Source organism: Plecotus auritus, assembly GCF_963455305.1.
Source record: "Plecotus auritus genome assembly, chromosome: 7".
Classification (NCBI taxonomy): Eukaryota; Metazoa; Chordata; class Mammalia; order Chiroptera; family Vespertilionidae; genus Plecotus; species Plecotus auritus.
Window position 1 is genome coordinate 155,460,494 of NC_137774.1, and position 18,813 is coordinate 155,479,306.

At 35.5% G+C, this 18,813-nt stretch overlaps 1 protein-coding gene across 2 annotated transcripts in view; it reads left to right on the forward strand.

Moving 5' to 3' along the window:
- Positions 1-474: 474 nt before the first annotated feature.
- Positions 475-18,813, forward strand: part of CDH9 (cadherin 9) — a 100,015-nt gene continuing 81,676 nt past the window's right edge. The window contains exon 1 of one of the 2 annotated variants that reach the window (XM_080680882.1): positions 475-571. The gene's annotated coding sequence lies outside the window, so the exon portion shown is untranslated. The remainder of the gene's footprint in view (positions 572-18,813) is intronic. The other variant, XM_080680883.1, reaches the window with a different exon arrangement.

Below are 18,813 nucleotides of genomic sequence, written 5' to 3' on the forward strand. Positions count from 1 at the left end.
GAAAGAAGAGGTGGTGAATTCTGCAGGGAATACACACAAAAGCCCCTTTTGAGCCACAGCTCTCTGCATGGGATGTATATTTTCTACAGATGATTTACACATTAGCCATGCTGTGACCTTTCCCTCCCAATTGCAAACATTAAAGAAGCTGATTAACCAAGACTTAAAACACGGGGTGATGTTCTCTTATGGGGATCTTTGACAAAGCCCTCCTCTGGGAGCCCTCCCACTCCATTCGCTTGCAAATCGCTGTGCCTACAGAGGTCTTGACTGCCCCAGTCCCAAACCTGGAGCCCTGCAGCGCCATCAGCGGCAATATCTTCCTATGTGAGGGACTGTCTGTTATTAATCAGAAACGCTGAATGGAAACCAATCAGATAGAGAGTTCCTTTGGCTTCAGCTTCCTGCCTGTCTGAGTTAGAAGTAATGCTCCAAGAGGGAGGCACACTGAGATGCATGAAGATTCAGCTGTGAAGATACTATAAAAAGAGGAGGAATGAGACAGAAGCCACAACGCTGCCGGAATCGTCAGTGCTGAGCAAGGCTGAACTCAGTTCCATTGCTTACAACAGTAAGTGTTATTTACTTTGCTTGCGAATATGAGCTATTCAATTTTTTTTGCTAATAATGAAGTAGTGCAAATATTGCTTTTCTCCTAGTAGATATCTCTCTCTCTCTCTCTCTCTCTCTCTCTCTCTCTCTCTCTCTCTCTCTCTCCACTCATTTGGAAGCAGGTAAGAATACATAATTTTATAGTATTCGAATAAGGTATTATTAAAATGCTCAGCGAAAAAACTTGCAAACATTTGGTTCTTATTTTACTTTTACAAAACTGATACCTAACCAAGCTCTTTCTATAGTGCTCAGATTTTGCATATGAAGCATTATTATAAAAATAAAGCCAAACTTTATATTATGCTGGTTGATTTTAGTAGCTTTAGTACTCACACATTAGTGTGTTTATGTATATTACTATTGTTAAATTAATTTGAAAAGGACCTTTGGTTTTCTTGTAACTGTTGCTTAATTTGAGTCAGAACTATAAAAAATAAATGCATCTTTTTCATAATTTAAGAAGACGTGATTTCTTCATTTTTAATATTAAAATGAAGTGATATATAAGAAACATATATAGATGGAAATAGGATGTCAGGATTAATGTGATCACCTTACCTGATAAAGGTTTCTTTAAATATCTGTGGTTCCCACTCTGGTCAGCATTCTCAATGTGCATGCTGGTTGGCTATATAATTGTTCTCCATTAAGTAGGCAAATGTATCGTAATGTAATAAAGACTGGATGAAAACCACAGGAGGGAAAGAGTTTCAAAGCAAAATTGGCATGTTTTATTTGAAATGACATGGAAAATGCATTGATTTGATGGAGCATTGGTGTGTGTTTTTATAATCAATATAGCCATTCACATCTATTAAATTTTCAAGCACATTAATCTCAAATGGTATAACAAATTTTAATTGTAAGGTTATCAACATTTTATAATGTTTCCATTTAGATATTGCTAATAGCGTATGCTCTTAGAATTTACTTTAAATAACAAGGGTGCATTAGACAAAAAGTGATCACCTGTAGTAGATAAGTTCACATTTATTTTTATGATCAATTTTTGATGAGAATGTAATGGACTATAGATTTGAGGAGAACTTGGAGGTCTTTTTGGATGTTTGTTGTCATTTAATATTTTGTTATATATATATCTATATATACATATATATACATATATACATATATATATATATATATCTGTAAGATTACTAATAAAGATTTCTACAAGGCTTTTGAAATCTATGTACTGTGAAAAAAAGGAGTGATGCTGTGACAACAAAAAGTGGTAACTTTTGCATGAAAGTTACTTTTTACATTATAAATTAGATGAGCTATCAATCTTCAACCATAGTTGACTAAGAATTAGTTTGATCATTCAATGTTCTTAACTTGGAAAAAAGAGTGATTTAAACACCTCCTACATTCAATAGAGAATAAATCCTATTTTAAGATTCAGACACTGCTTCATTGCCTAGGCAATGCTATGTCAATTGCAGAATACATTTGTGTAACTACAAAACTGGCTAACTCAGGTTTGGATGGTAGATTTTTTAAAAGATAAAGAAAATGAAAGAATATGCTTTCTAGCACATAGAAGCAAAGAACTTGGGCATAACATGAACAGCTTGCACTTGTGATCTTGCCATAGAATGCATTATGGTTTTTAACTCAAATTTTCTCAAATTTGTAAAATACAATTGCATGCATTTAGATGTATGCCAAGATGTTAAAAATACTGTCATCTCTATGTTTGTTTTGAAAAATGAGAAAATGTAAGATAAAGTGCCTGGTGTGAGCAAATCTAACACTGGGAATAAGGAACAGAAAAATGCTGTAGAGGGAGCAGATAGGTAGTATCAATTTAAAAGTAATTCACTAACTTCAAGTCAGATTTGGTAGGGCTAATAAAGCAAGTCATATAATCTAATAATTTCTAGAATGGAAAAGCATATTTTTCCGTTTATTATGCTATTTGATATTTTAAGACAATTTTGGAAATGGTTGACATAATTATACCACCGTCATTGATTTCCTTGCATAATTGAAATAAAAATGCCTTTTACCACTGCCTATGTAACAATATCACAATATCAAAGTTGGCTTTGAAGTTAGAGTTTTAAATGTTGTGTTGCTCAACTTGACAAATTGTGTGTTGGAGCAGAAGCTCTTCTGAGTGTCACCTTGAATGGGGATTTTATTTGGTGTATTCCTGTGACCCCAGTAAATGCGGTTTAGCCAATGCACTTTCTCTTCTATGGCACATTCACCTAAAGGATTGGAAAATTAATTGGAGAGTTTTTTCTTCTGGCTCACCTCTCTTTAGACATCAGTAGTGATTTGAGGCAGATACACATTCCCTACAACATTTGCACTGCGAGTAGGTGCAGTTAATCAGAGTGCTTTGAAAAATTACATAACAAAATATGTGAGCATTATGGCAATATATTGTACAGAAGAAAGTATAAATTAAGGTAAAAGTTATTTTAATGAAAAATGCATGTAATAAATAAACATTGGCTTAACGTGTTCTCTATGAAAGGGAACAGTCTAGATGGATTATTATTTAGCATTAATATAGATGCTTCCGTGAAATGGATCATTAGTTGGCTATACATTAGACTAATTTTGTTCCAACAAAAGAAAATTTAAATATAAAAAAATAAATCTAACATTGGAAAAAAACAGTGTGATACTTTAAAAAATGCCCAATATGATACTTTAAATATTTATACTTCAAATATTTATCCTTCTGACTACTTTATTGGATAATTTACTTCTTAAACTATCTACTTAAATAATATTAAGTTTTGTTAAGGAAGAAGGAAGTATGCTAAGACCAAAAGGACATTGGCTTTAATTAGCTTTGTTTCTTTGTACCTGTCACTCATTTATAAATATGACCTATTGTATATAGAACATAAGGCATGTTTCCTGAGATAGAACATTTTTCTTTGTATTTTGCTAATTGTTTTTTTTAAGTGTTGTGTGTTAAAATATATACCCTCCTAAATAATCATGACATTTTGCTATTTAGATTTTTACATCAAATTCTAGAACTTTAGAAAAGGGATTTTAACTTCCAACTCTGATGTGACCCAAGAAAACTAAGGATTAATAAATCAGGTAACATATCCAAAGCTGTCAAATTGTATATGAAAAATTAAACACACACACACACACACACACACACACACACACACAGTGATTAGCTGAAAGCAATGCTTCCTGGATGGTTTTAAACATCTTGAAAAAGTTTTTCTGTGTGTTTTTTGTTTGTTTGTTTTGTTTCTGAAATTCCTCTGCCTGGAACAGCCATCATCCTCATCATTGAAATATAGTAAGGGATGCACAGTGAAGAGAGCGTCTTTATAGCACTTTTATACATTTCCATAGCAGTCCTAATATGTTAATGCACTTGTCCCTAAATTTAGCACACGTAAGAGGTCTTATTGCCACATTAAGAATGCAAAGTGCCTGAATAAAAGCATGATCTCTGGAACCTAAGCAAGACATTTTACATTAGCACCAGCAAGAAACAACTCCCAAACACAAAAGTCATTATAATGGATCTGCCAATGAAGAGAAAATGGAAACCTCCTGAGGTATTATTGTTGTTGTGGAGGTGGTGTAGTGTGTATGTGTGCATAGGTGCGTGCACGCGCGCGTGTCTGTGTGTGTGTGTGATACTTATTTACTTTTATGAGAGAAGGTAGGAAAAAGAAGACCTGAATATTTTCTTAAGGTAGGCTTCAAGATTTTTCTTTCTCATTTTTCTATTCAATTACTTTGCCAAATTATAAATCAATTGCAGGAAGAATGAGTGCTTTCATATTCTGTATTTCTCCTCATGAGCAAGATAATTCTTGGACTTCCTAATTAATCAATGAAACACCAGAGCATATGATTGTTTTATAAGTATGAATTAAAAAGCCTGCGGCTCATATTACTTTTTCAAATTGGCTCAGTTGTGACGAGCATGGATGACTTCATTATAGTTTTTCAAACCAAATTTATTCAACTTAATATGTAAAAACCAGTGGCTAGTAATTACTTAGTTTTTATTTTAAAGATGAATATGTTTCTAAATGTAGGAAATAGATACACCTCACAAAATTTATATTGGAATATGCTAAACTCACTATACTTGATGTAACATTAATCGAGTATCCAGTGCATAATGGACTTTTTCTCATATTTCCTAAAGAAGGATCTTAGGAAAGTCAATAAAAACAAGAAACACTATTTACACGAAGTCAGTATAACAGGGAAGACAACAACACATATAACAATGTGTAGTGTAAGCATATAAATGTCAATAATTCACCTACAGGGACATCTATAAACACAGTTTAGTCTTGGGTGCAATGAAGAAGAATCTCAATGTAAAATATGCTCTACTTCTGTAAAATATTCTCTATTCATATAAAATATGCTCTATAAAACTGAGACATCAATTCTAAAAGTTTTAAAGAGAGTTTTCCCTCAGGCAATCAAGTAACTTCTTTCATCCATTTTTTTTTCCTACAAAGCAGGTTACTATAATAGACAGAAGTATTATTTTCCAACATTCACATATATGTGCTATAAATACTTAATAATGCAAAGACTATATCAGAAATTTAAGAAATTAAAATATCTTTTATATTGTAATGGTAATTAAGTTGAAACATCCAAGAAAACTTGCAGGTCAAATTGCAAATTCACATCTATTTACCTATCTATAATTTAATATCTTTTTTTTTACATTTCTATTTATTGATTTTAGAAAGAGAGAGAGGAAAGGGGGAGAGAGAGGAAGAAACATTGATTTTTGTTGTTCCACTTATTTCATTCATTAGTTGATTCCTTTTTTTTTAATTGTTTGAAGTATTACAAATAGTAGTACATAAGTCTCCCTGTTTTGTTTTGTTTTCCCCATTGACCTCCCCCCAGCCTCCCCTTCCCCCCAGTACATGCCTTTACCTGCCCCCACCCCCCGCCCAGTGTCTTTTATCCATTGGTTATGCTTATATGCATGCGTACAAGTCCTTCGGTTGATTTCATTAGTTGATTCTTATATGTGCCCTGACCAGGGATCGAACCTGAACCTTGGTGTATCAGGGCAATGCGCTTACCAACTGAGCTACTCGGCCAGGGCTTATACGTAATTTAATATCTTTATCTATATATCTGCAACCATAGCTGTGTTTTCATTTAAATTTCTGTTTACCTGTGTCAGTAAGTAATTATGTACATGTCTTCACCCTAAATAGATATGGAAAAGGAAAAGGGATAATGTAATAAATTATTTGGATGGTTAAATTAATTATAGACTTCAAATTGTTACAATGGTGAAACATCAGACACTATCAGGCTCTTTTGTCATAGATGTGATATCATGAACAAATAATAAAATAACAATTATAACTTATTTTAATTTAGTAAAAGTTAAACTCAGTTACAGTTCCTGTGTCATGGCTGCTTTGGATGGTTTATGATTAGGGAGAGTTAGACTTTCATATTTTAAAACTGTAAATGGAAGTAATCATTCTTCATTCCATCTTCACAACTCTTGAAGACTTAATAAAAATATAATCTCTTTACCCACCCTTAGAGTGGATGGAAAAGTGCTATTTTAAGTAGGAATAACAATGCTATCTCAAACAATATTAGGTAGAAACTAGATCATTAATATAAGAACATAAAATCATTATTTTTCCTTGTTATGTATAATGCAAAGGAAGAACATTAAGTGGTGAAATTTAAATTATTTATTTGGTCATTTCCCCTCACTGAGGGTCAGGTCAATAGACATTTTATATTTGTTGTATTACTGGGTAAGTTAACTATTTGCTAAATTGGAAATTTGCTTTAAAATAAAAAACATGATATTAAAATCAAATAGTATTGCCTTATATATAATAACATATGCACAATAATTAACAAAACTGTCAAGGATAATATATTTATAATTTAATATCTTTTTAAAGATATATATTTATAATACTGTCTCTTCTTCCACATTAACGTTATAACTTATTAGGACATTATAAATCAACTATGCATGTACTGAACAGGAATTGGAATAAATTTAACTATTAGAAGAAAGATAATAATTTTCCTTCTTCCCCAAATCTTGCCTGTTTATCTAGATGATGTGACATTGTATGTATATTTTCAATTCAGTTATGTTTTTAACACACAAACATTAATACTCAGATTTGTATTTTTGACAATTCTTACTCTTCAAGGACTACATAATTGATGCACTATTATCATAACACATGGTTATGCATGAAAAGCATATTTGTCTGTTTTTTATATTTAACTTGAAATTGAGACCCCTGATACAATCATTAACAATAAAGAATGTTATTATTATACCTGCAATAAATATATTTTTTCTTTATAATTAAAATTAACTTTGCTCAGTTAAAAATATGGAGTTCTATTAAAATATAAATTGTGAATATCAATAATAAACTTACATTTTAAATATTGTAGGGTTATTTTTAGTACATTAAAATTAGCATTTTTATCAGTGCTCTCTTTATATATTTACCTCCTTATATATAAACAAATAGATATTTAAATATGTATGATGTATATCAAGCCACTACTTTGGGCTTGACACCTTGTGTTAAATTTTGTTTTCCGTAGCTAAATATGGGTGATTATTTTATTTATATAAGAAAATAGTTACAACTTTGGACATTTTTTTATTTTAGAAAACTAATAGGATAATTGTTCTGATAGAAATTTTAGTCATATATATATATCAGAAGAGTACTTGAATTTGTAATTATGTATACCCAATGATGAATATTGAAACTGATGGAGACAAAATGATAGAATGGAGACAAGAAAGTGGTGGGATTCCATCACAGACTCAGTAGCAGTTATTATTAAACTGCTCATTATTAAAAACAACAACCTGAGTTTAATAATGATGTCATCAAGGATATTTGACGTCCTACCTCTCCAGACCTAAGCTGCTTGTGGCTTGCTGCTTGTCAAATGAAGTACTGCCTTTGGGATCACACACCCTTTATTTAACATGGGCATGGAGAGCCTTCTTCATTACGCCCGAGGCTAAACTGTGTTTATAGAAGTCTGACACTGAAATTGAGCTTTAAACATATTCAGGGAGAAACAAAATGTTATTCTGAAATAGAAATGTCACATGTATATGTCTTGCACTGTATTTCAGTGACCATATTTATAAATTGTACTCTTCTAAAATTATAAGAAAATGTAAATAAACAATCCATATGGAAAGACTGTGAAGAAATTCAGCCCCAGAATGAAATTTTTATCCAGATTATAGGTTTGGACAAAAATACCCCTAACTATTTATAAATCATATAATATTCTATAAAACCTGGATTGGAAAGCAGATTTTAGAAAATAACTATTTGATCATTATAAAATTCTATACATATTCATTCAATATAGTAGCTTTTTTTTTTTTTAAACTTCACCCAAGGATATTTTTCCATTGACTTTTAGAGAGAGTGGAAGAGAGAGGCAGAGACAGAGAGAAATATCAATGTAAGAGAAACACATCATTTGGTTGCCTCCTGCACGCACCCTGACCAGGGCCCGCGCTGGGGAGGAGCCTGCAACTGAGGTACGTGTCCTTGACCAAATCAAACCCAGGACCCTTCAGGCCGCAGGCCGATGCTCTACCCACTGAGCAAACCAGCTAGGGCTATAGCGGCTTTCTATAAATGAGAAATGTTTTATGAAATATCCGTGATATATACTCATTATTAAAGTTAACGCTTTAGATAATTTTTCTAAATCTAATTATTTGACGATTGTATTCTTTTTTATTCCCAGTATTTTAACTTCTGTCAAGGATTGTGATGATTTATTTATCTTGCTACTTTTCACTTCCTATGCTTCCCTGCTTTCATTGCAGCTTGAATCTTGCTTCTACATCTGTTTCCATATTGCTTGGCTTCTTTCCCCTTATCATCTTCCCCTACCGCCTCCACTTCAAAGACAGAATAGATTTAACTCTGAGTGAGTATTCTTCACTGGGCTTGCATTTTGTGGACATGACTCAGTGAACTGTAACAGAAAAGTAGCTTTTCCAACATGAGAAACTCCTTAGATATGGAGATAATAAAAACTGGTCACTATAGGCATAGATGATTTTAGAGACTCTGACCCCCCTCTCTACTTTTACTGTCTAATTGACTGGAAATGAGCCTTCTAGGGTGTTGAGTACTACCCAAGGTCACAATTCATTAAGAAGAGATAGGTTGAACAATGAGACATCCTGCTACTCACCAAAGTCTGACTGTAAGTTCAGGAATGCAGTGCTGTGTATTCACAGCTGCACGAGAATTTCAGAGAATCATTAAAAAACAAACTGGGGCTTGAATACCTGAGGCTATCCTTGTATAATTAATATCCATTAGGTGTGTGTGGGAAGAGACAAATTGGTAAAGGGTATTGCTATTGACTGCTTGACCTCAGGAGTCCCCAGATTGTCATATACAAACTGTTCACATTAAGAAGCTGATTTTGTGTTCCATTTCCAGGGAGTAGAAATGACAGTCCAGCGAACAGTGTGCAGGTGTTAAGTAGAAACAATGCTTCTCATAACATCAGGACCACAATGTAGTGTCCTAAATGTGTGCAGGCTGGGGGAGAGGTATGGTCACAATCCTATATGCACCCTTCACACCGTTGTTATTTTTTTAAATTGACAATCAGACGAAAAAGATCTTCAGATTATTTGTCATAATGAATTAATGAATTCACTGGCTAATTACTTTATTTTTTACCTTTGAATTACTCGTTATTAAACCCCTGCTATGTCTTAGGGCGAGCGAGCTGGGAGACCTTCACATGGAAACCACGACTTCCAAACCACTTCAGTTCTTAGAGACTCCCTTCTTGTCATAAGTGACAAAGTGGACCTGCTTGTAACCTCTTTTTATTTAGTCTTAGTTTTCCCCATGCATCTTGCAACTAATCTGTATTCTACCCCTACCAAAGAGCATTAAACTCATGCAAAAAAAAATTGTCTGGCCTATACTTTCTCTTCAGTAGATACATTCCTTGTTACTTCACCTTAAAAGTAAGTAACATTTTACTGACTACATTGCCACTCTGGTTACCTTGTGTAAAATTAACTCTTGTTTGATAATGTCCCTAAAAATGAAAGCGATCATCCCAATTCAAAATAGGGAGCACAGATAGACAGGACTATAACTCCCTTTTAAAATCTACTTTTCAATTTAATTCAAGACCATTTTTCAATCATCCTCACTACTTCCAAAGACATGCAAACACACACACACACACAACGTCTTTATGATTTATAATTATATATTTTTTTTCTTTTTTGCTCAATCCCTCCACCCCTCCAACACCACTGCCCCACCAAAGTTCTCTGCTTTCTATCTATGAGTCTGTCTTTATTTTCTTGTTAGTTCAGTATGTTCATTAAATTCCACATATGAGTGAAATCACTTGGTACTTCTTTCTCTGATTGGCTTATTTCACTTAGCATCCATATAAGATAAACTGTTACCAAATTCTGAGAACTATGACCCTTGTCACATCTTACATTAATCTTTTACTCTAGCCCTTTGGCCACTTTTCTTCTAAGAAACTTAATATCTCTTTGCTGTACTAATATAATAACATTGTAATTGCTCCCCTCACTAACAACTTAACTACAGGTGCACTTCACAAAATATAATTTTATAAATTAAAAATATGTTCAGGCCCAGCCAGCATGGCTCAGTGTTTGAGCATCAACCTCTGAAATAGGAGGTCACAGTTCCATTCCAGATCAGGGCACATGCCAGGGTTGCATGCTCAATCCCCAGTAGGGGGCATGCAGGAGGTAGCCAATCAATGATTCCCTCCCATCATTGATGTTTCTGTCTCTCCCTTTCCCTTCTTCTCTGAAATCAATAAAAATATTTTTTAAATGTTCAAATAACCACCTCTTCTCTCACCCTCAACCCACACCCCATCAAATCCAGAAATAAGTCAGTACTTTCCAGCCCTTGAATCCGAGACTTCAGCAATTGGTTTTATAATTTTTTCCTGCTAAAATGTGAGTGTTAAAAATATGGCCACAGCCTTAAGAAGCCTAACGAATAGGTTTTTAAAGAGTCAAAACGACTCTGAAATCTTATAAAAATGTTGTGCTTATGATTTAATGAGTGTATGAAAATAAGAAAGTATTTTAAAGCCCTAGAGGGCCTGTAGCTTCCTGTGTAAAATTAAGATATTAATAGTATTGACATGACAATGTATTATGAGGAGACATAACAGATTGTTCCTATGACCACTGTTATTATTATTAAGAATGTTGTTGCTTAAGTTTAGCATATCTAGGTAAAGAGCGTGGGGACTCTCAATATAGAAAAGCATGAGAGAGACCTAGCTTAATTTAATGACTAATTTCATTGTTCTTTCATTTAGATAAGGTAAATCTGGGTCAGTTACAACATTCTGAATATAAATATTAATATAAATGATACAATTTTTTAAATTTGCATAGCATACAATGGAAATATATTTTGAACAATTTTGTCATAAATTCATACCATATTGAATATAGAATATTTACTATCTCAGATACAATGCTATAAAGTTTATTGTTTTAAGTCAGAATGAGTACATTACACATGGATCTTAGAGATATGAATGAGTTATGAAAGTCTTTTAAATCAACGTTAATAAAGTTTCATAGTATTTCATATCATCACATAATTCAATGCCATGTATTTAACTTTCCTTTTCTATCATTTTTATGGTTGTCCCCTTTTATACTTTGAATTATATTAATGAATATAAAGTAAATGACCATCTTTACCTTAAAATGAATACAGCTTATAAAGGTGGTTTATTTGTATGAGAATGTTACTATGGTTTGAAAAGTATAGTTCAAACCAAAATGGTAACAATGATTGCATGCTTGTGAGTAACATCCACTATAATTAACCTGGAAGTTATATTTGTGGAGAATGTTAATGATTTGATAGCTTATCCCTAATCTTTATAAAGTAGAATTAAATTATTCATAAAATATAGAAACTATTATATTATTTAGCAAATTTGTTACTCTGAATTCATAGATTAGTGCCAATTTTTTTTTCACCTATTACAATGCACGAATCATTTCTCTGGTGCTGAAGTAATAGCAGTGAGCATGAGACAAAGAGTTTCTAATCTCAGGAAGGTCCTCTCTAGAGCAGTGACACAAATAATAAATAACTAAGGTATTGATGAATGCTGAGAAAGCAGGTAGTGTGATGGACAGTTACCTAAAGGGATGGGTGAAACTTTATCAAGGTGGTAAGAGGTTTTGTTGAGAAGGTGGTATTTGAATTGATTCTGAATGGAGATAAGAAAATATTATGAGAAACATCATCATAAATAAAAGAGATAGCAGTCTCAAAGGTCCCGGTATGTTAAAAACTTTGCTTATTGTATAATACTAATCACAATTATTTTAATTTATAAATACTATATATCATGTTTATTTAGAGATAAACTTAGTAATAAGAATATGAACTAGTGAACTAAATATTTTCTACTTTTCATGGTATTGTTAACAACTTGCAATTTTGAATTTTTTTTGCATATTTAAGTAAATGGTTCCAATCTATCTTTATATTTTTATGCCTATAAAGTTGGACTCATTAAAGGTTATTATTTATGTAGTGGTGAGAATTTCTGACAGCTAACTGTGGAACATTTAAATATTAAGTATGTGACCAAAATACGTAGTTCTCCAGTTTCTCCTGGTTATAAGTAAAAAACTCACTTAAATTAAAGCAGGGATGAGTACCTTAATATAAGGAGGACATATAAAACTGTATGTATCACTGTATATTTCTACATCACTATCTATAATGATAAGGATTAAAAAAAAAGGCATCCTAATATATAAAAATCTGTAATGTCCAAAAGGACCGAGGCTTGACCAGCGAAAGTCAGTCCCGCAGTCAGTGCTGGGTTGCCGTGGTGACCCAGCACTGACTGCAGAGGGGGCTGCAGATCAGGCCTAGAGAGAGACCCGGGGAGAGGGAGGCAGGTCTGATCTGCAGCCTCTATGGCAGCTGTTGATAACCATTGCCTCTCTCTTTCTCTTCCGGCTTTGGCAGCAGCCATGCCTCTGTTTCTCTCCAGGCCTCCTCAGGCTGCTGATCAGCCCCACCTCTCTGATCAGCCCTGGAGATAGGCCCGGAGACACTGACTGGCATAGAAACCGACCAATCAGAATCAAATATGGGTGAACTGTGAGGACCCAAAGGCTGCCTAGGAGGCAGAGCATTTAATGCTGACTGACATAGAAACTGACTGATCAGAACCAAATCTGGGTGAAGTGCGAGGAGCCAATGGCTGCCTAGGAGGGGGTGTTTTTGACGCTGACTGGAATAGAAACTGACCAATCAGAACCAAATCTGGGTCAACTGTGAAGACAGAACCTAAGGTGGGGGCTGAGGAGGGGTTTAAGGGCAACCGCTTTGGTGTAAGGTGTAAGAAAGCGGTTCAATTTTTTAATGACCAGTTTGGCAAGATAGTGCATATGGCTGGCTCTCAGTCCAGATATAGGGATTATGTATTTTTGTCTGCCAAGAGCATCTCCTCCTACTGAAAAAGGCTTCCCCTCCCCGATTTAAGCAATCCTATCCCATATAATCTATCTATACTAATAACAGGGTAATATGCTAATTAGACCAGATCAACTGGCCAACTTCTAGACGTCCAACTTCCTTCCAGACAAAGCCATGGTGGTGGGGGCCGAGGCAGAGAGGGCAATTGGGGGTGAGAACAGGCCTCCAGGGGAGGACAGTTGGGGCCGAGATCAGGCTGGCAGGGGAGGGCAGTTAGAGGCGATCAGGCAGGCAGGCAGAGGCAGTTAGGGGTGATCAGGCACTCAGGCAGAGAGGTTAGGGGTGATCAGGCAGGCAGGCAGAGAGGTTGGGGCAATCAGGCAGGCAGGCAGAAGCAGTTAGGGGTGATCAGATAGTCAGGCAGACAGGTTAGGGGCTATTAGGCAGGCAGGCAGAGGCAATTAGGGGTGATCAGGCAGGCAGTCAGGTGATTGGTTAGGAGCCAGCGGTCTCAGATTGCAAGAGGAATGTCCGACTGCCGGTTTAGGCCAGATCTCACGGGGATCAGGCCTAAACCGGCAGTCAGACATCCCCCAAGGGGTCCCCGATTGTAGAGGGTGCAGGCTGTGCTGAGGGAAACCCCTCCCGTGCACGAATTTCATGCACCAAGTCACTAATTTATAATAAGATTGATCCATCTCTATCCTGAATTTTTTTTTTTTTCTTTATTAAGGTACTAGAGGCCTGGCACACAAAATCCATGTGCAGGTAGTGTCCCTAGGCCTGGCCTGCGATCAGGGCCATCGTCCCCAGATGCCCACAGCCAGCCCCACCCCTTGCTGCCATCCATCCCGGGTTCCCCATTCGCCATTGGGTGATTTGTGCCTGACGGCCAGGGGAAGGAACCGAGAGGTTGGCTGTTCCCACCAGCTTGCCGGCCCTGTCCCTGCCACGGCTGGCCATCAGGCAATTGGAGCCTGGTGGCAAGGGAAAGGGACCAAGAGGTGGTTAGTGCTCCTCATAGTGACTGGTACAGTGGTTGTTCCGGTCGTTCTGCCTTTAGGGTCAATTTGCATATTACCCTTTTATTATATAGGACTAGAGGCCCAGTGCATGAAATTCATGCACAGGGGTGGGGGTGGCCCTCAACCCAGCCTGCACCCTCTCCAATCTGGGACCCCTTGAGGGATGTCCAACTGCCCAGTGGAATTGGGCCTAAATGGGCCATCAGACACCCCTCTCACAATCCAGGACTGCTGGGTCCCAACTGCTTGCCTGCCTGTCTGCCTAAATGCCCCTAACCACTTCTGCCTGCCAACCTGATCACCCCTAACCACTCCCCTTACAGCCTGATCAATGCCTAACTGCTCCCCTGCAGTCCCGATTGCCCCTAACTTCCCTCCCCTGCCAGCCTAGTCACCCCTAATTGCCCTCCCCTGCAGGCCTGGTCACCCCTAACTGCCCTCCCCTGCAGGCCTGGTCACCCCCAACTGCCCTACCCTGCAGGCCTGGTTTCCCCTAACTGCCCTCCCATGCAGGCCTGAGTCCCCTCCAACTGTCCTCCCTTGCAGGCCTGGTCCCTCCCAACTGCCCTCCCCTGCCGGCCTGATTGCCCACAACTGCCCTCCCCTGCCAGCCATCTTGTGGTGGCCATCTTGTGTCCACATGGGGGCAGCCATCTTTGACCACATGGAGGTGCCATCTTGTGTGTTGCAGTGACACAATTTGCATATTACTCTTTTATTAAATAGGATTACATATGTGTCATTATCGCCCCATTGTCCCCCCACACCCCCACTCATGCCCTCACCCCCCTGGTGTCTGTGACCATTGGTTAGGCTTATATGCATGCATACAAGTCCTTTGGTTGAGGGGAGGTTCTATCCTTGAAGGCCTTAGCATAGGATCTGCTCTAGAATTATCTCAAATTTTTCCAAATATTAGTTCCTTTCTACTTGTGTGATTTTATGTTGAACATGACTTTCATACTTCAACTATAGTTTCCAAAAGAAGGAATCTAATTCCTTCTGTGACGGCGGATCACTTCTGAGGGTCTGCTCTCATCAGTTTGTGTTATATGGCATGCCAACCTTTACCTTTTGGCACTCTTATGGTTTCTCTTTCATTTTTGCTGATTTCCTCTTTTGGATGAATCTCCGGTTAAATTTTCTGAAATAATTGTGTAAGTCTAAATCTCCTTTCTTTGTACCAGGACCCTAGATATTGTTTTGGTGGTTATCCAATATTTTCCTAACCGTATCTGAGTTAGATATCTCTAGTTATGTTCTCTTGGGTCCAAATTTTACAAGGTGGAATTACAATCCAATCTGGTATGGTAAAGAGAACAATGCTTGATAGTAAAAAGACCAGAGATAAGGGGTTTGTTTTCCTTCACCACTCTGGATTTAATTTCTTCACTTTAATAATGGTGGAGAGAGACTAGATACATCTAAGGGCTCTTTCACTTCCAAAGTCAATTGAATCTTTACTGGAAGTTAGTTATATATATATTTAACATTCAGTTGTTTCTCTAACAAGCTTCCATCTTGCAAGGAAAAATAAAACAATAGAAATTCTGTGCTTAAAAATATCCAAAAGCCTGGATATCATGCTGTCATACCTGGTCCTCTCGAAGGATTTCTCTGCATTGGTGTCCACTCTAGTACCAGATCTGTTGCATGTGTTCAAATGGCCTTGTCTATATTGCCTAAATTCCCCACACTGATATCAGAATTTCCATGTGTAAAAATAATGAGTTGGAGTTTTATTATTGTCACATATGTTCAGAAATGTATTCATTTCAGTGTGTGTACAGAACTACTCTGTTTCAAACATTCTATCAGCATATTCACAAGTAATATTACAAATTCAGATATCAACCACCTAAGAGAAAGATAAAATTCAGTCATTTATTTTAATACATTTTTGTGTTGTAACTAATTAAAATAGTATAATCTATTCCTTTGTTTAAAAGTATACATTTTCCTGTAGGTATAAAATTGTATCATTTTATACTATTTATATACACAAATTATTTCTGTATTATAGCCAACATTGCATGATATGGAGCAATTTCATAACAAAATTGCCCAATCTTTGGAAAAAAATGAAAATATCTCAGTTTGACAATTTTAAAATAAAAACTGAATTTATTTGAAGAATAAATAATTGTTTATGAGATGAATCTCTAAAAATCTCAATTTGTGAAATACCAGATTTATTAAAAATGAATTAATATAAGGCCAGTAATTTCTTTGAGGTTATATATTGGCATCATTTCATGCTCTATCATTGGATATTATTTCTTTTTTAATAAACAATTTTTCTTAGGAACTTCAGGTACTAGACATAGAAGAAATTACTATCCTAGCCATTTTTTATCTATAGTGTTATGAGATTAATAAGAAAAGCATGAGTATGTAAGATAAGTTCTAACAAATCACAACAGAACAACACCCTGTTTGAATGTAATCTCTTGAGAAAACATAATAAGTATCTGATAGTCAATTAAATATTTTGCTTTCACAATCTATTTGCAAGAAAATTAATTATTTATAGATAAATTATCTCCTCCTCTTGCAATTTCCTACTGGAGTAACAGATTTCTTTCTGATGTTCTGCAGAAAGAAATTAACCTATTCACTAATTAAATTAATCCCATCTTGTAATCAGGAACTGCAGATTCTATTTTTCTTTGCCAATGAACCGTTATTTATAATGGTATCTTACCCTAGTCTATGGGGAAAATGAGTAGCAGCTGTGTTGGATAAACCACACACATAATTACCATACAGAATTCCTTTGCCAGTGATATTGCTGAAGTAATGTAAAATATTATATATTCCTGGGTGTGTTTTATAGATGAATCATATTTTATGTTACTTTTAAGAGTGTTCTTGAAAGACATTGAATTAATCCAAATTCAGTATGTATTGTCAATATTGATTCTTTATTTGCTTACACTGAACCACAGATAGAAATTTAAGCCAAATAGATAAAGAAGCCTATTTTTAATCCTTTTATGAAATCCTATATGATTAATCCAGAAATCTTAGCTTAAAATTAACTTACTTTGTGCATCTTTTATTGTTGATTTTCTAAGTAATTACATTTACATTGGCCAAAGGATATAAAACAAACTATAACTAAAATAGCTATAACTGACTAGATGAAATGAGTAATGTGGCTACTCAGAATGGTGCACAACTTAAAACCTACGAATTGTTTATTTCTGGAATTTTCCATTGAATATTTTTGGACTACGATAGACCTTGGGTAACTGAAACCATGGAAACTGTAGATAAGGCAGGACTACTATAAATCCATTTATATAAGTGAAGACAAAAATCATGTGATTCAGGTTACTTGAGGCTTATGTGATTCCACCTCTTCCTTTATAAGACTCAGTACTAAGAAATGTTGCTTAATGTTCCTTTCATCTTTTGTAATTAATTTTTGTAATTTTATTTGTTTATTTATCTTTATTGTTGAAAGTATTACAGATGTCCCCTTTCTGTTTTCCCGAAGAACCCTCCATCCCACCCCCCTCCCTAAGGCCTTCACTATATTATTGCTTGTGTCCATGGGTTATGCATATATGCATATAAGTTCTTTGGTTAATCTCCTTTCACTCATCTACCCACTCCCACCTTCCCTCTGAGATTCATTGTTCTGTTCCATGCTTCTATGTCTCTAGATCTATTTTGTTCATCTGTTTATTTTGTTCATTAGATTCCACATACAAGTGAGATCATGTGATACTGGTCTTTTTCTTTAAATGGCTTATTTCACTTAGCATAATATTCTCCAGGTCCTTCCATGCTATCTCAAAGGGTAAGAGACCCTTCGTTTTTACTGTTGCATAGTATTCCATGATGAAAATGTACCACAGCCTTTTTATCCACTCATCTACTGATGGGCACTTGGGTTATTTCAAGATCTTAGCTATTATAAATAACACTGCTATGAACATAGGGATGCATATATTCTCTCTGACTGGTGTTTCAGCTTTCTTAGAATATATTCCTAGAAATGGCAGTTCCATATTTAATTTTTTGAGGAAACTCCATACTGTTTTCTATAATGGCTGCACCAGTCTGCATTCCCACCAGCAGTGTACTAGGGTTCCCTTTTCTCCACATCCTCGCTAGCACTTTCATTTGTTGATTTGTTGATGGTAGCCATTCTGACAGGTGTGAGGTGATACTTCCCTGTCAGTTTAATTTGCATCTTTCGGATGATTAGCCACTTTGAGCATTTTTTCATATGTCTTTTTTTCTGTATGTCCACTTTGGAGAAGTGTCTATTTAGGTATTTGCCCATTTTTTAATTGGATTGTCTTCCTTTTGTTAAGTTGAATGAGTTCCTTTTATATTTTGGAAATTGACCCCTTATCAGATGTATCATTGGCAAATATGTTCTTCTGTACAGTGGGATCTCTCTTCAATTTGTTGATGGTTTCTTTTGCTGTGCAGAAGCTTTTTATTTGATGTAGTCCCATTTGTTATTTTCTCCTTAGTTTCCCTTACCCTAGGAGATGTATCACCAAACATATTGCTATGAGAGATGTCCGAGATCTTGCTGCAAATTTTTATAATTTTATGATGGCTGAAAAAATAATTTTCTTCTGGGAGTATATACAACATTACAGCCAAAAATTAAGTACTGCCTATTA